Source organism: Schistocerca gregaria, chromosome X (assembly GCF_023897955.1).
Source record: "Schistocerca gregaria isolate iqSchGreg1 chromosome X, iqSchGreg1.2, whole genome shotgun sequence".
NCBI classification, from domain to species: domain Eukaryota; kingdom Metazoa; phylum Arthropoda; class Insecta; order Orthoptera; family Acrididae; genus Schistocerca; species Schistocerca gregaria.
Window position 1 is genome coordinate 103,146,858 of NC_064931.1, and position 9,737 is coordinate 103,156,594.

Genomic DNA, 9,737 nt, shown 5'->3' on the forward strand with positions numbered 1-9,737 from the left:
AGCTGGAGCTAGTTTTGTGAGACATTCCATTTCAGAAATCATTAGGGACTTTAATATTCCGAGATCCACAGTGTCAAGCATGTGTCAACAGTACCAAATTTCAGGCACTGTGGGAGCTGGTGGTGGCTCCATATTTGTGTGGGTTGTGTTTTTATAGAATGGACTTGCCCCTCTGGTCCAACTGGACCAATCATTGAATGGAAATGGTTATGTTCAGCTACTTGAAGACCATTTGCAGCTATTCATGTTTCAAACAATGATGGAATTTTTATAGATGACAGTGCACCTCGTCACCGGGCCACAACTGTTCTCAGTTGGTTTAAATAACATCCAGGTGGATGATTCGGGCACCAGATTGCCCGACATGAATCCTTTCAACTATTTATGGGACATAATTGAGATGTCAGTTCATGTGCAAACTTGGGCACCAGCAACACTTGCAATTATAGAGACTGCATGGTTCAATGTTTCTGCAAGGGATTTCCAATGACTTATTGAGTTAATGCCATGATGTGTTGCTGCACTACTCCAGGTAAAAGCAGGTCCAACATGATAACAGGAGGCATCCCATAACTTTTGACACCTCAGTGAATTACACCATTAGTCCGTGAATATATTTTATGTTAAGGAGATAGTGCCCTTCCATAATCTGTGAACCCAAAGAAGAAACTCTACTCTATCGGGTAAGTTATCTGCTGCAATTCTTATAGATAAGTAGAGTCATGAAAACCAGTCGTAATGGTCTATATTCTGTCAGTGGCGTCATCCAGGTCATTAAAAATGAGACTGAGATTCTACAGTGCCTGTCTCCTGTGTTTCAACTGCTAGATTCTGTGCCACACACTGATCCATTTCGGAACATCACGGTTTCAACCACACTGGTCATGGCACAGTGATATAACCACATAACAATGCTTTGCACATAATTACAACAATGTCATAAGACATAAGTTTCAGAGTGAACATGTTTCCAGTCATTTCACACTCACTGAAATATCCACTAATTGGCTTCCACAGTCCTCTCACACTGTATTTGCAAGTTCAGGCCCCACTGTTTGTGCCTACTCAATTGTCAATTCAGTTGCAGTAAATGGAGAGCATTTTCAAACAGAAAATTAGTGACACTTTTGAACAGTTCACTTTAGCGTTCAGTGATCTTGATCAACATGTTACTTCAGTGGTGTTGGACATTATATTACGATCGTCCCTGCACCAAGACTACAATGCTCTCATGGTGGTGCTAATTTCACATTGCACAAAATCGATAGGTCAAAGGCTCATGCAAATGCTATACAATCAAAGGCATGGGGACATGATACCATCTGAATTCTGGAGACATCTACATGGAATGATTATCAGTTTGGATGCTTTGCTGTTACACATTTGGCAACAACATTTGCTACCAACGTGAGGTTAACTGTAATTGCTCAGGATGAGCAGCCATTATACTAGTTACCAATGAAGCACACACCTTGCTTGACACATATGCCACAGTGGCTGCCACAATAACTTCCATCCACTCTGAAGAAAGCTGAACCATTCCAGACCAGCCCAAAGTGCTGCTGCCTCGCAACCGTGCCACCTCTACCTGAAAGTCACATAGAGTTTTCGAGAACCTGTGGACTCTCCGTGCTACTGTCAAGAGGCTAACTAAGCTGTTGGAAATCTTACAGCTATGGATTGTGACAGCTGAGAGCAAATGTACCCCCTCTGCACATGTCCAAAGTGGTCTCATAACCATGGGACCACTCAGACTAATGTTTGCGGTTCCACAGACCTTTTGGTCACCTGGCAGCTAATTGCAAGAAATCATGTTTGCACCCAAATGCCGAGACATGATTTGGTTCAGGTGCAACAGCAGGACACCCACTTACAGCACCTGCTGTTTAAGGACAGTTAGTCGTCTACATCAAAAATAAAGTATAGGACTGCTCAGCCTACCACTTGTATAGGCATGACTCCAAAGCTGCCGACTACTGAATGGCTACACAACACTACATCACAAAGGTTGTTCGTTACCAACCACTATTCAGGGATAGTGTTATTAATTGAACAGGATCAGAGATCAGCACACTGCTGACTACATTCTACCCAGATGCAAAACAACACACTATGGCCAATTTAGTGGCAGTTAACAAGTCTGTCATATGCACATATGGTCACCAAATATTTGAGGTTGACAATGGTCTCTTCAAGAACTCCAAGTGGACTTTTGCGTTAACCAACATTGCTCAACCTATTTTGGGGTCTGATTTCATCACACAGCCTGCACTGACCACCAATTTACTAAATGAATGACTGATACATTCTGTCAACAGACTTACTATTCTTGCAGGAAAGTGTCATTCATCAAAGTACACAATGCCCAGAGTGTATAATTTAAGTGCTAATACCTCAAATGACCATCGTCATTACTGGGAGTCCTACTGGCACAACTTGAAATCACACCTCCAGACCATGAGAAAAGATTACATAACAATGAGGTGTGAAATAATCGAGTCACATGAGGATAATGTGATGTTGAAGGATATCCTATTGGAAACAGATGACAAACTCCAAGTGACCCGTAAAACATTAGAACAACATAGGACACCTCCGCATTACATCCGTGCTCTGCACACAACTGTGTCCATGGATTAATAGTGGCCTGTAAAACTACAGGGCAGGTGCACACATACTGTGGTGCACCATATCTGTACCAAACCTGGTCTGCAATTTCATCATGAGCCCATTGGACTGCATGGAAATGACTACCACTGATTTCCAGTGGCTACACAATGGCACCAGGGGAACCATCAACTCACACCCCTCCCCCTCTGTCTGCTACCTATGGCACTCCTCCCAACCATCATTCTACAGTACTGGCTATGTCACTGACTGCAGTTACATGTCCATCATGTACAGCCACCCACACACAAGCTGGCTTTGAGGTCAAATTCGAAATCCATATCATCTTTTAGATGAGTGGATTGGGGGGGTGGGGAAGGGGGGGGGGGTTGTGTGTGAGTGATATAATCAACTAATAGATGTGTGAAAAGTGCAGTGTGTCTTTAATTTCTCATATTCTTTGTTACTTCCTTTTCTAGTTTGTTCACTAATGCACTGTTATTCCCTGTATGTATTTTATATGTAGTAGATGGTCTCCCTACATGGTCCCACATTTTACAGCAATTCATACTATAGGCCTATACTGAAATGTACACAATAAAATTAAAAAATGTGAATATTGGTTAAACTTTGCAACTGAACATCTTTTAGAAGCCTCTTTATGGACCTAGGGATTGTTAGATGTATATACTACCGTGTGGTGTTCCTGGTTAACAGCAAGAGTGAATTTAGGATGAACTCAGCAATTCACAATCACATAACTAGATGAAGTAATAATTCCTATATCAGCTATGTATTCCTTTCTAGGGTTCAGAATGGAGTTTAATTTTCAGGTATATAAATAAAAGGTAACCAGTGGGCTCCAGACATAAAACTGAACATCTGCAAATATTTAAAAACAAAATAAAAGAATACTTCATTAGCCACTCTTTCAACAATTTATCAGAATATTTGAAGTGAAGAATGTAAATTCTGTTAAGAATCAGAGTTGTGAGTTGATAAGAACAGTATATTAGTATCACCATTCAAAGATTTGATCTGAACCTATAACTGCATTTTCCCCCAGTTATGTACTACCATAGTTTCTCAAATGTAATGTTTGGTTGGCAAAGTTTGTGAGATAAAGGCATAGCCTGTTGTGTGTTTTCTTTCATAAAGTGCACTATAGAAATAATTAAAATGAATATAAAGCTCCAGCTATCAATATCCTTTCTCAAAAGACTAAATTTTGGAGACTCAATAAGCAACAATTTTCGAGGAAGCTCTTAGGCCAGTAGTTGCTGCACTCACAGCTAACCAACCCACATTAGTTTATTTGACCAGCTGGTACAGAAAAGTGGAATTTCATTTAAATTACTCTAGCACAGGTATGATTTGTTAACAATTAATGAAAATTTTGAGAATTTTTAGCAAGAGTTCTTTATTGTGTACAAATAACTGAAGATAACTTAAAATGAACTTCCAGTGTGCTATATTTTAAACTGACCAGTGAAACAAAACACGTACACCACAGTCTCTCACTGTGAGTTTCCAACAGTTCTGTTACAAAAGTCGGCGTGAAGTTTGTGTGTGCATCTTCCTTTGCCTTTTCAGTGTCGTAATATACTATAAATGCATTGTTCACTGAAATATTTAGTAGTTTTATAAGACAGTTAAGTCATTTTGAAGAATGTAACTTCTTTTGTGATGCAGAATATGGCATTTAGAAGGGCAGGTCAATGACAGTAGCAGTACTTGACTTAGTTACAAATATAAGTCAGGGTTTTGAAGACAAAAGAGTGTACAGCACTGATACTTTTTGACCATAGTAAGGAATTCAGTTGTACCTCATGTAAGGCCCTCCTCAGCAATATAAAATCATAAGGTGATGGGGGAGCTGTTGAGCAAATTCTTGAATCCTACCTACAAGGAGCAGACTCAATTGAAAAGAAGTTGAAACAGAGTGCACCATAGCAAACTGTAATGGTGCCCTTGTTGTTACTGATTTTTGTTAATGACAGAACCTTACAGTTTGGAAATAACCACATTTGTTCTCAAAAAGCAAGAATGTTGCTCAGGCTTTTCAACATGCAGAAGCCCTATTAAGTTAGGCAAGGGTCTGGTTTCGTCTGAACAAGATAAAAATTAATGTCTACAAAACACAGAGAATGACATGCAGCCTCAGTGATACTGGATCACTGGGTGACACAGCAGCCACTAAACTCACGGGCTTTTTCATTCATACTATGTTAACATGGTAACTGCACACAAAAATTGTAAATTCCAAACTTTCCTGGGTCCTGTATCTCCTGCGGAAATTAAAAGGTGTAATATCAGACCAGTACTGGTAGCTACTGACTGTGTACTCTGTAATGTTCTAAAGCTGCATGAGACATGAGCTGCTGCTGTGGAGTCTTTCTGTAGTCTGTAAAATAAATGCAAAAAAAAAAAGTGATAATCGTAAACCAATAGTTTCTGACTGTTCTTAGCCAATATTTATTCAACTACCTTGCTCATACAGAGATAAATCATGAGAACTACAGAAAGAGAAATAAATTTCATCTACACAGCACTGGCGATAGAGACAGAATAGAAAGCCCTGGCTGTTAACAAAGACAAAAAGAGCTTCCACATTGTGGCTTTTGAACTGTTGAGTGCACTACCTAAGGCTATCCTTTCATTACCAATGGAGCAATATAGGACTAAAATTATGGGTACATTTAAAGGGCAACCTATGTACAGCACTGAATAATTCTTCTCTGGTGATATGACAGTGTCTACCTGGGCCGGAACTCGGTGCTATGACAAGAACAGCAGCTTTGATGTTTAACTACAGTATGTTCTAGTTCTGATTTCACAGTTCTATTATCGTTGTACAGCATATCATAATCTAGTTGTTCTCTTTAGTATACTGTATAGCATCAATTTTAGTATCATAGTTTAAATTGAAGTGTTGCATTCATTTTATTGTGGTAATACTATTGTAATGTTGATGCAGTCTGTCCAGCTATGGCTGGTTAACAACACAGAGCTGGTAATAAATGGAGATGATGTCAGACTGCTTTTTGATGATAATAAGCAATATTTTCCAACCCACAGGATTATTTGTTTGGCTCTGTGTTATAATACTGCAAATTTCAGTAGATGTGAGTGGGCAAAGAAAAAAGTTACCTTGGGAACAGCACAAAGTTTTTACAATGACTGTGTACAGAAGGATTGATAAAAGAAGAAAGTTTGTCATGAATGTTCATGAAGTGATTGTTGAATATTTCACATAAATTTTTTGCTCAGAGGAAACACCATCTTCATTCTTAATGCATGTTATTGATTGAGTCTTTTCCCTTTTTACCAACAGTCTCATTGATGGCTTTTAATGTGGCTTTTGCTTTACTACTTGAATTGAGTATAAACTACCAGTTGTACATTTTCTTGGCTTCTCAGCAGACTTGTTCAGTTTGAAATAGTTATTGAATAACTTGCTGTCTGTAGTTCTACTGTAAGCATATAGCAGTCACTTATTTCTACAAAAGGTTTGTATCCCTGATGTTAGCAACTTATTACTAGGCATTTTGCATTTATTTGGCTCAGATCTAAGTTTGATTGGAAATGCTACATCTTCATGTTTCAACAGAATACTCAAATTCTTGTACCTTACATCCAACGTCACAGTCACAATGTACACCCTTCCATCCAGCTTCATGGAGCACATGTGTAAAAGTGAATACTATATTATTTTTGATGTAAAGCATGATATTTCAACACACACACCACTCTTTGGTGAGTTTGTGCTAGACTACCACCAGCTTTTGCAACAACTTCTTCCTTTCTGTGCTGCGTTCCTGTCCTCCTCCTGTTCTTTTTGCTCTTCCTTGAAGAATATGTGTGGGATAGTTTTGGGAATGTGTTCTGAAGTTTTAGTATCTTGACATCAGAACAGTCCCTCAACTGATTTTCTTTCTTTCTTCATTCGCCATGCCGTACCCTTCTTCTGCTTCAACATTCCTTTTTGTTTCTTTTTCCTCCCTATGTGCTCCTGAAGGCTGACCTACATGTTTGACATGTAACAAGTGAGTGGGTAGAGCATAATTCCCAGCCCCATGTTGACAGGTGGGGTTTGCACATACTTCCTCGTACAGGCCAGGCCCAGGGAGGAGTGCCTTCCCAAATTGCCAATTCATCACTCTATCAGGAGTTTGGGAGGTGTGACCTGGGGTGTGAACAATCACCTAAGGAAGATGATCCCCCCTCGGAGGGACCCTAGTTCGAAGGAGCACGCCATTGAAGATGCTGGCAATCATTGGAGATTTCCTCAGAATGAGCCAATCATCATTTCAGTTTATGGCTACTACAAACAAATGAAATGAGCCTAAAGATTCAATGACTCTCTAGCTGCATCTTGATCCCCCATGGTATCACATACTGAAGAAGATCAGTCCTTTGCTATTGTTAACGTGTTTATTATTCAAAAAAAGTGTTGATGCAATTGCAGGCCCTGTAAAATCTTGCTCAGATTTATGTAATGGGACTTTGCTTTTGGAGTCCAATTGTGTTTTTCAGGCCCAACAACTGCTTGCTGCTTCACTCCTCCACAGCTATCCTGTTCATGTTGAGGGTCATTTAATGCTGAATTCTTTGCATGGTGTTATTTACACTAGGCTGCTTGGAGGTCTGATGCAGGGAGAAATCCAAACTTATCACTCTGTGCAGGGCATCACTGCAGTCCATCAGGTAATGAAAAAGGTTGATGCAACATTACTGTCTACACGCACTCTTTTTCTCACATTTGATTGAGTAGTGCTTCCTCCGAAAATCAAAGAAGATTATGAAGTGATCACAGTCTGACTGTACATTCCAAACCTGATGTGTTGTTACCAGTGTCAACATTACAACCAAACACACCTGTCCTGACCGAGTGAAGTGGCGCAGTGGTTAGCACACTGGATTCGCATTTGGGGGGACGATGGCTCAAGCCTGCGTTCGGCCTTCCTGATTTAGGTTTTCCATGATTTCCCTAAATTGCTCCAGGCAAATGCCGGGATGTTTCCTTTGAAAGGGCATGGCCAACTTCCTTCCCTAATCCGATGAGACCAATGACCTCACTGTTTGGTCTCTTCCCCCAACCAATCCAATTCAATCACATGTCTTGTTGAAACATGACCAAATGTGGTACCTGTGGTAGTGATGCTCACAAGGGCAATTGCCTGCCTCCTTCTCCCTGCTGTATCAAATGCAATGGTGACCAGGCAGCCTCATCCTGAGAATGTCCCCTGTACCTTGATGTTACTATGTGATACTCTCACCAGGCTGACCTACATCCCACCAGTGTGCACTGACCACTGTTTTGCTTCTGTAGAAAATTCAGGCAACCCAATGAGAATGCAGTGCCCCTGTATATCTCATGGAACAGGCGCCTCCAGCCTGTGCACCCTGTAACAGTGAGTATTTGAAGGCTGGCTCTCAGCAGTCACAGAGATGACAACATTTCTTTTTTCTTTTCTTTTCCTCTCTCTCTCTCTCTCTCTCTCTCTCTCTCTCTCTTTTTTTGTACCCTTTTGCTGTTATGATCCTCCCCCAATGGAATGTTCACGTCAGTAGATCCAAGAAGGAGAAATTATGGCTGCTCTTGAAATCATAGCGTCCACTCTTTTTCTGCATCCTAGAAACAAAATGTCATCATCGAAACCACTCTGACCTCTCATATTTCCTTCCAGTCTACTTTCACCTTATCGCCAAGGATGGCATTCCATCTCATCGGGAGTCATGCTGCTCATCATGGTTGACATTCATAGCCAAACCATATTACTGAATACTTGGCTGCCAACTGTTGCAGTCCACATTATCCTTCCTCACTTCACATTTTCTCTTTGCAACATACACATCCCTCCATCACTTGGTGTCACCAGGGCAACTACCTCCATGTGACTGATCAACTCACTCACCTCTGCTCAGTGTCTTTAATGCTCACTGCCCCATTTGTGGCTCTTCCTGAATCTGTCAGGGAATGCCCTCTTGGCTGACTTCAATCAACTCAACCGCTCTATCTTAATAATGGAACACCTGTGTTCCTCTCAGCCTCCACACACACCTATTCCCATTTGGACCTTTTGCTCTGCAGCATCCAGTTTGCCTATCATCTCGAGTGGTCCAGTCTCTCTAATATGTACTCGAGCGTCCATCTGCCATGTGCTATCTGTTTGCTGACTCCTATCCCATCTACATGTAAACCCAACTGGCAGCTTTCTAAGGCCGACTGGAGGCTTCAGTCCTCCCTGGAGACCTTCAACGAAGATTTCCGCAGTTGTGATGGCCATGCAGAGTATGTCACGAATGTTGTCCTTACCATAATAGAGCATTCCATAACTCACACTTCATCTCTACTGTGTTGTGTACCAGACCATAGGTGGACTGAGGCATGCTGTGACATCGCTGTGAAGACTTGCTCTCTGCAATTTTAAACATCATGCCATGATGTTGAACTGTATTCATTGTAAACAGTTTCATACACAGTGTCATTGCATTCTTTGCTATAGCAAAACAGCTATCTAGATTTAATTTACTAGTTCTTTTAACAGTTCCACTTTCTCTTCGATCGTGTGGGGGGTAATTCTCATCGTCTGTGTGGGACTAAGATCCATTCCCTGATTTCCAGTATGACAGTAGCATGTGGTGTCATTGTGGACCCTATAGCTATCTCCAACGCCTTGGGCTGCTATTCTGTGAAGACTTTGAGCTCCACCCACTATCACCCAACCTTCCTCCCTCAGAAATTTGTTGGGGAGGCTCAGGTGATACGCTTCTCCTCTTGTGATTGCTACAATGCCGCCTCTACCATGAGGGAACTAGATAATTCTCTCTCTTCATCTCAATCTGCCACCCCAGAGCCAGATGATGTTCACATTCAGATGTTGCAGCACCTTTCTCTCATGGGCAAGCACTTTGTCCTTCACAAATACAATCACATTTGTGCAGATGGCACATTTCCCAGATTCTGATGTGAAGTCACTATGATTCTCATATCTAAGCCCAGTAAGGACAAACACCTTGCTTCTAGCTACTGCCCCATTTCTCTCATCAGCTATGTTTTCAAAGTGATCGAATGTATGATTTATGGCTGGTTTGTATAGTGGCTCAAACCTCACAATCTACTAACC